This window comes from Neolamprologus brichardi, chromosome 15 (genome assembly GCF_056152115.1).
Source record: "Neolamprologus brichardi isolate AB-2024 chromosome 15, ASM5615211v1, whole genome shotgun sequence".
Classification (NCBI taxonomy): domain Eukaryota; kingdom Metazoa; phylum Chordata; class Actinopteri; order Cichliformes; family Cichlidae; genus Neolamprologus; species Neolamprologus brichardi.
The window spans coordinates 21,954,268-21,966,675 of record NC_142118.1 but is presented as its reverse complement, the minus strand read 5'-3'; the positions used below and the strand labels follow the sequence as shown (position 1 = coordinate 21,966,675).

At 40.8% G+C, this 12,408-nt stretch overlaps 1 protein-coding gene across 3 annotated transcripts in view; it reads right to left on the bottom strand.

Annotated features, from left to right (window-relative positions):
• hivep2a (HIVEP zinc finger 2a) overlaps positions 1-12,408 on the bottom strand; it is a 122,215-nt gene that overhangs the window by 51,810 nt on the left and 57,997 nt on the right. For all 3 annotated transcript variants that reach the window (XM_035908984.2, XM_006793511.3, XM_006793512.3), the window contains one exon: positions 10,187-10,256. The gene's annotated coding sequence lies outside the window, so the exon portion shown is untranslated. The remainder of the gene's footprint in view (positions 1-10,186; positions 10,257-12,408) is intronic.

Genomic DNA, 12,408 nt, shown 5'->3' with positions numbered 1-12,408 from the left:
CAGCATTAAGTCAGTGTTGAGGGACTGGGTGGAACCAGATGGGAAACACATGCTGTGAAGCACACACAGAATGAGTGTGGGTGGAGCCTAATGATGATGACCTATTGACACCAGATACATGAATGACACCCTTCCTCTTTACTTCCTCTCCTCCTGTCATTCGCTCTTGAAAAGATATCCATCTGAACTTTATCACTATCAAGCCTGTGGAATTCTGGGTATCTGAGTCCCTCAAGAATTTTGCAGCAAGCCCCTTCAATCAGTGCTGTAACTTCACAACAATGCTGCATTCAAGTCACATGGGAGAGGGGGTAAATAAGAGCTACCTGTAAGAAAACAGTGATTGCCTAACTTTCAACCTGAGAATAAGATAAGGAAAGACTTCCCAGCCTATTTTCAAATTCTAAATTGCAATACTATTAAAATAATACCATAAAAACACATATTCCAACCAGAAATACTACTCAAATGCATCTATATAACTGCTCTGAACTATAAATTGTAAAGAAAACACATAGTTTTAAGTCACGTGACCGGAGCTGAGGCCTGTTTGGAAGAAGTCACTGTTCAGAGCTGCTGGACACTTGTTACAAAGTGACAGTGTCAAAGTGCTTAGGTATTGAAAAAAAAAGCACTTGTATGAATGTGTGTGTGACTGAGTTGTAGTGAATAACAGTTACGTTCAATTTTTGTTTTTGTTTCAAGCCACGAATGTTTAAAACATAAACCAAAGGTAAAAATAAAATCAAACTGCACGTTGTGGTCACTGAATAGCACATGCTGCAGCAATTTCAATTACTAACAACAGCAAAATTCCTGCCAAAGCTTAATTTTAGCAATGTTGGAAAACCCTTTCCTTTGTTACTGCTGTCTTGATGATCACATACAAAAATAAAGAGCGTTATATATTTCAATCTGGAGTTGTAGATTGTTTTACTGTTTGGGGTTTGCAGGGTAAAAGGGCCAGGGGCTGCTGTGAAGAAGGACAAATCGGTATGATTTAGTGCTGATGTTTGCACTGCAGGTATAAAGAAATGTTTTCACGTGCAGGGCTCTACTCTTTGTAACAGGTGTGAACTAAGTAAATGGCTACTTACTGCACCTGATTGAAAAATTATTCAGCACTAGAAAAATAAACCCATGAGTAGAGGAAAGCTCATCCTTTCCTGAGCTTTCCTGTAATGATGTGATGTCACCTAAAACTCTACCTATCATGTCATTCCATGTTACGTTACTGGATAAAACAAACAGTACAACTGCGGCTGACTTAGGACTCAGATCTTAATTTATTTCTATTATTTATTTAGACTGTTTATGTCAGTGTTGAATACCCAAAGGTAAAGAGATAACACTTCTATTTCCCCAGTTTATTACCGTCATATCAATAAACTACAGAGTTATAATTTTCAGCCTACTGGCTACAATAACTAGTATTAATTGTTAGTAATTGTTCATATGGCTGAAACCTGCTTATTTTTCAGTTCATTAAACATTGAAACGACATGATTTGGTTTAGCATTATTAAAAATGTTTTATGAATTGAAACTTGAGAAACTCGGAGCTGCTGTTCTGGTCTCAGAGGTGAACTAACAAAGAAGAGGCCACAATAATAGACACCCTTTTACAGTTAGAGAAATCTAAATGGCTATGTCGGCTGGTGTGGTCTATCTTAAAGCCACATTAAAAATAAATTAAAAATATCAATGTATTTACCAAATATCTGGAAAACTGTTTACGTGACCTTAACATATAACCCTATTTCGTAAAGAGGGTACTCTGTGGAGGTCTGATCAAGTCATTTCTGGATGTGCCAAAGACAAAACATCTGTAGAAACGTTTTGCACGTCACAGTCAAAAAAAAATTAACTCACACCTGCAATTGAATGAACACCTTGTGGAATTCAGGTGTCCTGTCAGTGTTGGCGCTCACACATGGGAATGTGTGCGCAGTTTGTCTTTGTGGAGCGCTACTGGGCGTATGCATGTTTGCATATTTGTTTTCTTAATCTTTGCATGTTGTTACCAGTGTGCGTAAGTGTGTCTGGGTGAGGACGAAACAGCATGACACCTACGTTTTATTGTCTTTCAGAGCCGCTGAAGCGTGAATACCTGATTGTCTCTATCGTGCAGAGAAGCCAGCCCTCGACACCTGCGGCCGTCACACTGCGGTGTAAACAATACACACTCTCACACACCCACATAGGTAGTATGTAAAGATGGGCACGCATTGATGACATATTGGTGCAAGATCCAAGAAATGAAACATATTACAGTACAAACTCCTGACCAACACTGAAACCAGTCTCACTAACAGTATGCACCAACTGTTCTTCATCCAGGTGGTGTTAACAGTTTAATAAAAATATGCAAAGAGTAAATTTATCGCTGCTCCTTGTTTATTTTAAACTGATTGCATCTTTTCTATCCTAGCTGACCATTCAAAGTATTACTACAAGCAGATTAACAGAAGCATTAGTTTCAGTTAGTTTTCATTTTAGCTTACGTTAAGGTTCACATGGACATTAATTACAACTTAACCTGAAATATACACTTTACCCTGCATGACTTGGCAGGGTGACGTTTTGTCGTAGCTCACATAGCAGTGAAGAAAACAAAAATAGCCCTACTGATTTATGCTCACATGACAATGACAGGGCTGACACTACTAATGTATAAATACATTTACTCCTTTTTAGCAAGAAAGCAAAGTAAATCAATCCTACTGACAGCTCAGTTTGTACAGAGACACCTGATTTCCGTCAAAGACAGAAAGAGCACCGTTCTACTTGAAAAACCCTTCTCCTCACAACAACCAGCCCCCATCTTATCTTAAAGACCTCACAGTACTGCATCACTCCATTAGAGCTCTTTGCTTTCAGACTGCAGAGCCTTCAGCTTTCAGGCCCCTCTTCTGTGGAACCAGCTTCCAGTTTGGATTTTCTACTTTTAATTAGGCATAAAACTTTCTTTTTGATGAAGCTTATAGTTAAGGCTGGATCCTGAACCGTCTTTTAGTTACACTGTAAAAGACCTAGGGTTTGTTTATACACCACTCTACATTTAATCATTTGTTGTTATTAATCTCTCGCTTGCCTTTTGTCTTGACCTGATGCTCTGACCTGAGCCTGGATCTCCCGGATGTTTTTTTGTACTTTATATACATAAAATTGAATTGAAATGGAAGAAAGTACCAAATGAAGCAAAAATTAAAAATTAAACAACCTTAATTGTCCTCAGGTGATAGACGGTGATTTTTAAACTGCATTTTGAGCCTGCTCGAATACAAATCATATAAATATCACATCCTAATTTCGTAGTTTATCATATTTTCTTCCACGTGTAATGAAGTAGATTAGTAGATTTTGTGATGCAAACAGCAGATTTCCAACCAGCTTTCCCATTTTTTCCTGTCACCACACATCACAGCGAGCTATCGCCTGTTACATCACAAATCCGGATCCTTGCAGACATGTTTCCTTACAGCTTAAACGTGTTATCAGGTACCATAAAATAACACATTAATTCAAGTTCCGTCTGATTCTGCTTCTCATGCCGAATCACAAACTCAGGACCACGATCCCATTAAAGTGCTTCAAGCGCTCTCTGCCACTGCTGTGATCCCTGCATCATCACATGTGAAGCTGTCCGTGTGGTATTTGCATGGGAATAATTTGGGATTTTCCACACGTGCCACTGATGTGGTCCCTCTGTAAACACACTGAAAGAACTAAGCAACAACCACTAATCATATCTGGTCGGAGAGACGCGGCCAGCTGCTTCCCTTGTCAGGTGTCGTCAAGGCCGTTTGTACGTCATCACATGTATGCTCTCCCCAGAGAACCTCTTTTAAATCTTCCACAAACATTTTACATGTGGCAGGATTTTTTATTAAAGCATGACATTTTCCCCTCATTTAAGGAAACCTAAGCTGCTCCTACACTCAATTTTATTACAAACACATGAACTGTACAAAAAAAAAAAAAAAACCTGCTAAAAAAACCAGCCGGTCCAGTTCTGCAGGATCCAAATACCTCTACAGGTGTGACCAGTCGTGATCATACCGAACATCATGCACATTTAGACAGAATAACAAACGTCTCCTCTGTAAGCTTTAAGTCAAACAGCTGACTCGAGGTTTACTTCAAATGAGTCAGTGGTGGATTCTGGGAAAGGGTTTGGTAAGGATGACCATGACTGATGGGAAATACATGTACACACACCCAACACACACACACACAAACAGAGTCCCAGATTGTTATGTATTTTATTGCTTTGGCAACATAGTAGTGACAGCCGTGCCAATGATGGATGTTTGAATTTAACTGAACAGAGGGGGAGGAGAGGGGGAGAGACACACACACACAGAAAGATTAAACAAAAAGTGAAACACAAACAGAATTATATTCAAAAAAATAACCAAAGGTACTGAATACTTAGAGACCTGTTTTTTTTTTTTTATAGTTTCACATTTCAAAATACAACCACACGAACTGGGCAACAGTGGAGAAGAGGAAACAGATGCAGCTTTCTTTTGAGACCCCGTCACATGTGTTCTTCTATACCCACGAGGACCCTCAGTGACATGCCCAAGCTTCACCGCCTGACCTCTAACCCTTAACCTTAAAACTAAATCAGGGTTTTAAATGAAGACGAAAGAAGTGCAAGAGCACATGCTCACATTATTGCATGCAAACGAGAATAAATATCTTCTAGATTTACAAAATTATCCATTACCTCATGGAAAAAATGAAACACTTAAAAACTTAATTTTCTGCTGATGTGCAAACCCAAAGCTTAAGTGATTTTAGTGGCACTAAGCTATTATCATTACACGTTAACACAGAAACCAAACCAGCCTCTAGGCCCGCACCCAGCACTGTGTTTCTGGGTCAGCTGCAAAATTATTAATTCCTTCTAAACCCTGGACCAGGCCCCAGTTGGTCAAAAGAAAACTCAAAGATGTATTTCTAACACATGTAGTTATTAGCAACTTTTTCTGATCTTGAAGTTCTGATCGTTTTTAGAAAGTTCTGACCTGCAATGATAATCGCTCCTGGTGGAAACCACTTCAGTGTCGCCAGCATCCAGTTACATATCCAGCAACTTCTTCTTATCACAAATTTCTGGATTTCAGAAAACTCCCTCATCGCCGCAGAATAAGGAAGTGGCTCAATGACATAATTTCTGATTGACCAATGACTGAAATGGTGTGATGTCATGTCTGCTTTGCTGTAAACCAGCTGATTTTCATGAAATGTGGCTGTGCTGCTTGACTAGTTACACATTTTTATTTACCACATATGTGCCAGCACCATTACTGTACCTTTCTGTTGTATGCTGATACAGTTTAATAGAGTACAACAAGGCTGCTGTACAGTACTGACCCTCGCCCATTATTCATCCCGTGCTACTGCGCGCTCAGCAAAATGCTGAAGGTTACAGCTGACTCAAGAAGGTGCTATAGTGGGAAATAGTCAAATTAAAGCGTCCCACAGTTGTCTGCAGTGCACTCCGAGACACAGTCTCTTGAGTCTCACTCAAAAAGGCACAAATATTTTATTTTTATTTTGTGCAATATAACAAATACTTGTGCAACAAAAGATCAGCAGGATTACAAAGTAATTACCCTGTACTGGTAACTGTAGCAGTGTACAATATTACAAGTACAATATTTTCTTTGTATTAGAAGATGGTAGATATTAAAGTACATGGATTTTGTAAGCTAGCATGCCTGGAAAGTCTTGCATGGAAACAGAAAAATGGGCTGGAGCTTTAAAAATAATTCTCAGATAAGACTGGACTGTCCTTTAAAGCCCACAACAGGCTAACCAGTCAAATCAAGGAACAACGAGCCATAGTCAGCCGAAAAGGGTGAGAAGGTGCCTTCTGAAAAGCTTGAAAACAGACAATTAGTGGCATCTTTGAAAGGAAAACGTTCCCTTCTTCCCAGAGACACATATGTCGATGGAAATATAGACACAATGTTATACAACCACAGCCAATCAGAGCAAAGTGAAATAAAACAACGTGTTTCAGACAGATAAAAATTGATTAATCAGATCTTGAGATAATGCAAAATTACTTTTGTAAATTTGTCTAATAGAGTCCAACAATAAAAATATTCATCCCAGGACCACTTTAAATACTTTCCACCGAGATGTGTCGACAGTGATCATGACAAAGAGGATGACTCAGGTCTCCGAGGCCTAGGTCCTCATCAATAGTAGGAAGTAACTCGAACCCTATGGCCTCAAAAATCTTTCCAAGTAACACATGAGACACTATTTATATTTTTCCAAAGAAGTCGTTTTTATTTTTCTCACAAATACATGGACAGGGGTTTGTCTTAGAATTACTCTTCATGAGACCTCAAAGGAATAATCAGTCAATCAATCATCATTTTAATATACTGCCCTGCATGTTTTCCCCCCTCGTCATTCTGGCTTGGCCAGAGTACATTTATAACGCTGCAGGGTTCCCAAGCAGGATCTAATTATCTAATTACGTCCGTTTTGACCTCGAGAGTGGCACGCATCTCCTCTGTCCTTGAAGTCGCCGTGCCCGGTCTCTCAATTTGGCATTTAACCAGCTGATATTTACATCCCTTAAAAAGGCCTGGACTGTTCAAGGAAACAGGACGCATTGGTTGTTTTCCTTGCTCTCTGTAAACTCCTCTTTAGGGCTACTCAGCATGTTCGGCTGAGTAGCCTTAAACATTGTTGTCATCACTGTCAAGTTTGCTCAGATCTTAATTGACAGCAGATGCTCGCTTGTTCTAAATCTACAACAATCTGCTGCTTTTTACGAGTTAATATTTTCAATACTCACAGCTAGTTTAAAGTTACTATCCCAGATGTCTGCCACCTGTTTGCTTCGCGTGCATTTCCCCTCTCTGTCCGCATGCAAACATGTATTTCCATTTAGGTCGTTGCTGTGCATGGGGGCTGCGAAAACAAACTGGATTTATTCTGAAGTTGATATCAGCGCAGCGGGATGCCTGACTTGCCGCCTCTGGAGGTTGTCGGGGCAACTGCATCCTCACTCCCTGTCAATAAACCGAGCGTGGGTGAATTTACCCCTGAATTATTCTGCTGTTTAGTTCTATCTAAATACTGCGGTGACCCGTAATTTGAGCCAGTTCAAATTGTTTGTCATTGCCGTTTATTTTGCACTCTGGACCTCAAATTTGCAACAAAACTGCACCAAACAAACTCTCGCCTCACATTTTGCTGGTGAATCACTGTCTGTTGCGTCATTTGATCTCTTGTTTCTGTATGTTTGGATTATTGTGAGCGAGTACTGTGTTGATGAAAGCCATATTTCCCACAGGGGAGAGTAAAAAAAAAAATCCTCGAAGCCTCGACCTCGAACACCTCTTTTTGCTTTTGTTACAGTGCAAGCATTACCCAACTGGGGCAAAACAGCTGCAACAATATCAGAGCAGAGACAGAAAAGCGGGGAGGGAGTAAGGAGATAGAGGGACGGAGAGGGAGAGAAAGAGGAGGTCAGCGAGGTTCTATTTTTATCTTTCCAGAGTTGGGTCTCAGCTTGAATGGACGTAAAGAAGAATTGTGTTGAAAGGCGCGTGCATGCAAATTGTTTCATAACCTTGGCACGCAGCAGGCTGCTGAAAGCCTCTGAGTTTGTGTGTGTGTGTGTGTTTGAATTATCAGAAAACACTTCATCACATCTTCGCTGTGACATAACTATGGCACATCTTCTCATTGTAACATTTTCTGTGGTGCTGATTTGGGTTTTTTTCATGGTGTCTTTTCATGCTCTGGCTTGTTAATCTTGTGCTGGCAATGTTTAGAATGCTGTCTGTGTGTGCACGTGTGTGTGTGTATGTGTGTGTGTGTGTGCGTTAGCATGTTGGGGCAGGTAACGTATTATTTTACACCTTTCTAAAATACTTTCTCTGTCTGCCAACCGCAGTGTCTGTGTCAAACCAAAATCATTTCAGCTACTTCGGGTGATGGTAATTTGGCTCCCTGGAATGTGTGTGTGTGTGTGTGTGTGTGTGTGTGTGTGTGTGTGTGTGTGTGTGTGTGTGTGTGTGTGTGTGTGTGTTTTATATTTGACTTCTAGTTCCATTTCTGTTTGTGGTCACATTGTAATCCTGTCCTCTCCTGCAGCTCTAATGGTTCACATTAAAAGAATTTTCCTTTTTTCACACACTCATAAAAACATCAGAAACACTAGAAAACAAGTGTAACCAGGTCAGGAGGGGATAAAACCTGAGAAAGCTAACGCTACATTATGATCCATAAAGACATTAAAAGGTTATCAATAAGTTAAGAGAAATGATGTGTAATCAGAAAGAAAATAAAGTGTAACAATCAGAAATAAAGTTTGAAAAGAAGACAAAAACTACTATAAATACCATAGAAACCAGTGTAACCAGGGCAACAAGAGCACAGAAACTCGAATAACTCGTTTTGCAATATTAACTGTAAAAACATGCTAACTTTCACAGAGATCCATCAACAAGTTCAGCACCACCCTGCATTGCTGTTTAACTGAAGAATCACGGATCCCAAACTAATCGGCGCATCGGCATCGTGTCCACACAAGACGCAGGACACTGGATCGTGAAGCAGTCAGACAGGATGTAACCACCTCCGCTGCACTCTGAAACACAGTATTTCCAGTGGCTTGCAATGAGCAGCGGTAGTCTGCTGCTGCGTCAAACACAGCCTGCAGCTCCAGAGATCTCATGTAAATTCTATTGAAAGTCGAAAGTTGATCGCTCTGTGACGAATGTTCGCTTGGCCAATAGAAACAAGGCAACTAGCCATCAACAGGCAGAGAAGGCAAACAGGAAGTTGATCTGAACTGACTGAATACAATTCTGCATTTTCACTGAGACCACAGGAAAGCAGAACTGTATCTATTAGTGTGTCACAGCTTGGAAACCCAGGGTTGTAATCACAGCATTTTAAGGCTTGCGGTTAGTTCTCACTGGCCAACTTATAGATTTGCATGTCCTCCATGCATCCAGGCCAGAGATGAGCCAGTCAGTATGAGATTCACAACAGTGTTGGGCTTCTACACTTGTGGTTGGATTTTACAACACAGCAGTAAAACAATGATCTTAACTCTTCCCCCCCTAAAGATGACATTTAACGACCTCACCAGTACCCTCAGTGACGAGATCTGACACCTCAGTATATATAGGTTGTGCAATTTTCCAAGGGTAGCGCTAGTAAAATGTATAGGCAGAGATCAACCTCTCTAACAATTCTGAAATATGAAAGAAACTGCTGAGTTCAGAAAAGAGAAACAAGGGTTACCCCTAGCAGGCTTCCAAAGGGAAAGGGTTACATTTACAGATGAGGCATCCAAGGAGGAGGCTGATTGCCCACACAGCTTCTGCTTAAGTGAGCTCCACGTGAAGGTCAAACCTCTGCATAAGCTGTAACAACAACTCAAAGCTCCAATACTCAGTCCCTTTGAGTCTTCTGGAGAATGACATGTGATTGGAAATGTTCTCAAAATAAGATCCTAAGTTTGAATTGTATGTATTTATCTTCTAATTCAGGGAGATTTGAGGCTGAATGCAAACCTGAAAGTTCATCAGTTGTTCAGAAACTATTCATATTTTTTTCCCCTATACAATTCAGTGTCACGTTGCTCTAAAACACATGGTCATGGTTGGGTGAGGAATAGTTATCACCAACAATTACCTAGACCTCAGAGGGTTAACGCAGTCATCGTCACTTCGAATGCCAAAATAACAAAATAATGTTTTACTATGGAAAGTCTTTGCAATGTCCCTCCAGTCTGACTGTATACAGGTGTTTACAGTGAAATTGAAAATTCTTTCCTCAAAGAAATTTCCTTTAAAGCAGATTTATGTTATTTCTAAATGCAGCATTAAATGTTAAACATGCTGCGTGGAAAATCCAAAGGTTAAAGACACAAACCTGAATTACCCTGACTATTCAAATGTGTTTGAGTACGAACGGTTTGATAAGTGGATGGAAACAAAGCCTTTAAGGAACATTTTTGGCCCAAACACATTGCTCTGATTCACACCGGTGTTTATTAAAGGAGAAACTCATCATCGCATCTGCAAAGTCCACATTATGCAACACAAACCGCACAGTCCACTGTCCAGAAAAAAAAACCTTGGAACATCTAAAAGTCCGTCATGAAATCAGGATGAGATGCCGGCACGGCTTACCTTTCGGTCTGCGCTCTGTCAGACTGGTTTTAATGGGAGTCCCGACAGAAAGTGTCCTTATATGGCCATCCTGTGAGAAAACACACATGACAGTGATCGTTAGTGTGAGATCATTCATTCAAAAAACAAACAAACAAACAAAAATAGCTGTGACAAGATAACTGGCTATAAAAATATCAACAATATTTTTCCATGATGCATGGAACATGTTAGCCATGAAAATGTGTAATAAGTTTCAGTTATCAAATGCTATACAAACATCCTGTAGCATCAGCAAAGGGCTAAAAAGGTCTGTAAAAAGCATTTCCAGGTGTGAAATCAAGGCTCTTTATACTGCTCACGGCAGCTGTGCCGTTTTTAAGTTTGTCTTTTTATAGAGGTTATTCATACTTGTAGATTCAATCAGAGGCTGCTGTGTGTGTGTGTGTGTGTGGGGGGGGGGGGGGGGGGGGTCTGTGTATTTTTCTGAGAGAGTCCAGTCACAGGAGTAACAGGAAATAGAAGAGAGGAAGAATAAAGAGTGTTGGATGGACAGAGAGAGAGAGAGAGAGAGAGAGAGAGCCATGAAAGTCGGGGTGTGAGAGAGAGAGAGATTAAAAGTAGGAAGATGACAAGATAAGATGGGGTGAGAGAGAGGAAGAAAAAATGGAGAAAGGCAGAGGAGCTGGAGAACAAAGGAGGAGGAGAGGAGACAGGCGGGGAGAAACCTTAGAAGAAGAGGAAGAGTAGAGAGAAAGACAACAGTGAGAAAAAAGAAATGTGGAGTGGGATAAGAAGGTGAAACAAAAGGAAAGACGTTGAGGTTGAGAAGATGAGGGGGAGAACAAGATTGAAAGAAAAGTACCAAAAATAATAAGAAAAGTAAGGACAACAACGACAGAGACGGCGGATGGGTGGGGTTAGGCAAACAGAGTGAAAGAAAGAGCTGCACATTTATAATTAAAGGATGAAAGAGAGAAAAGAGAGAGAGCACGAGAAAGGAGGAGAGGAAGAGCTGAAGAAGGAGAACGGGAGGAGGTGAAAGAGGTTGCTGCACAAACATGGAGGAGACAGGTGGCAAAGGGAGGGCCAGACAGAGGAAGCAAGAGAGAATACTGAGGGGAGACGGGAGGATGGTGTAAAGACAGAGGGGGCAGTGGGGGAGAAAGAAAAAGAGGGAGAAAGAGAAGAAAGAGGAGGGGACAGGCAGAGGAAAATAGAGATGTGTAAACAAGAAAGAAACAAGGGTGTAGAGGAAAGAAAAGAAGGGAGACGAGAGAAAGAATGAGACATGGTAAGAGGGGTAGTGGGGAGCAGGAAGTAGCGAACAGAAAGAGGAGGAAGGAGTGAGTAATAAAGGGGAAGAGAGGAGAGAAAGAAACCTCTCAGACAGGAAAGTTCCTTCTATTCATCTGATTTGTCGTCTCGGTGCCACATGGTTTCAAATATGGCTGAGAACGGAAACACACACGCGCACACGCATACACACACCACATATACTATTTACACACAAACAAGAGCGGAAAAGACCAAAAGAAATCCAAACACATACCAACAACGTAATAGATAGAAAACAACAAAACACATACACTGAGAGAAAAGTGTACAGTCATATGTGTCACTCACACACACACACACACCCTCACACACACTCACACACACACACTGTGTTTGGAGATCAGATTTTTCCAAGTCGTCCTCTTGCTCCAGTCTGCCAGGAGCGAGGCAGGGAAAAAATTACGACAACGTTTTTTCTGTTTCATGTCTGTCAAAACACACGTGCAAACACACACACCGCACACACATGGCGAGGCTGACTCGTGTGTTTCCATCCGTGTGCATGCATCGAGCTTCTCCGCAGAGGAAAACAAAGTTAACCAGCTGCGCCGGGTCGAGTCTCTTTTATTGGACAATTCCTAACAAGATGATCACACTTAATCTACAACGCAGCCTCTCTGCGTGTTTTAGCCATAATCCTGTTAGACTGAGTCCAGTGAATGATTCCATGAGAGCCTAACATGAAACCGATCAGCTCCACTTATTGATTGTAAAACCATGCCTACTGCTATACCTGATGGGGAAATTCATTATGCTTCCAGACTCACAAAAATGCCAGAAAATAATATTTAAACCAGCTGCATCACTTCTAGAAATAATCATTTTGTGATTTTTTTCCTCTGTCGACCTCTGACCCCCAAAAATATTATTACTACTGGTTAATCTGCATTTAATGATCTTGCCTG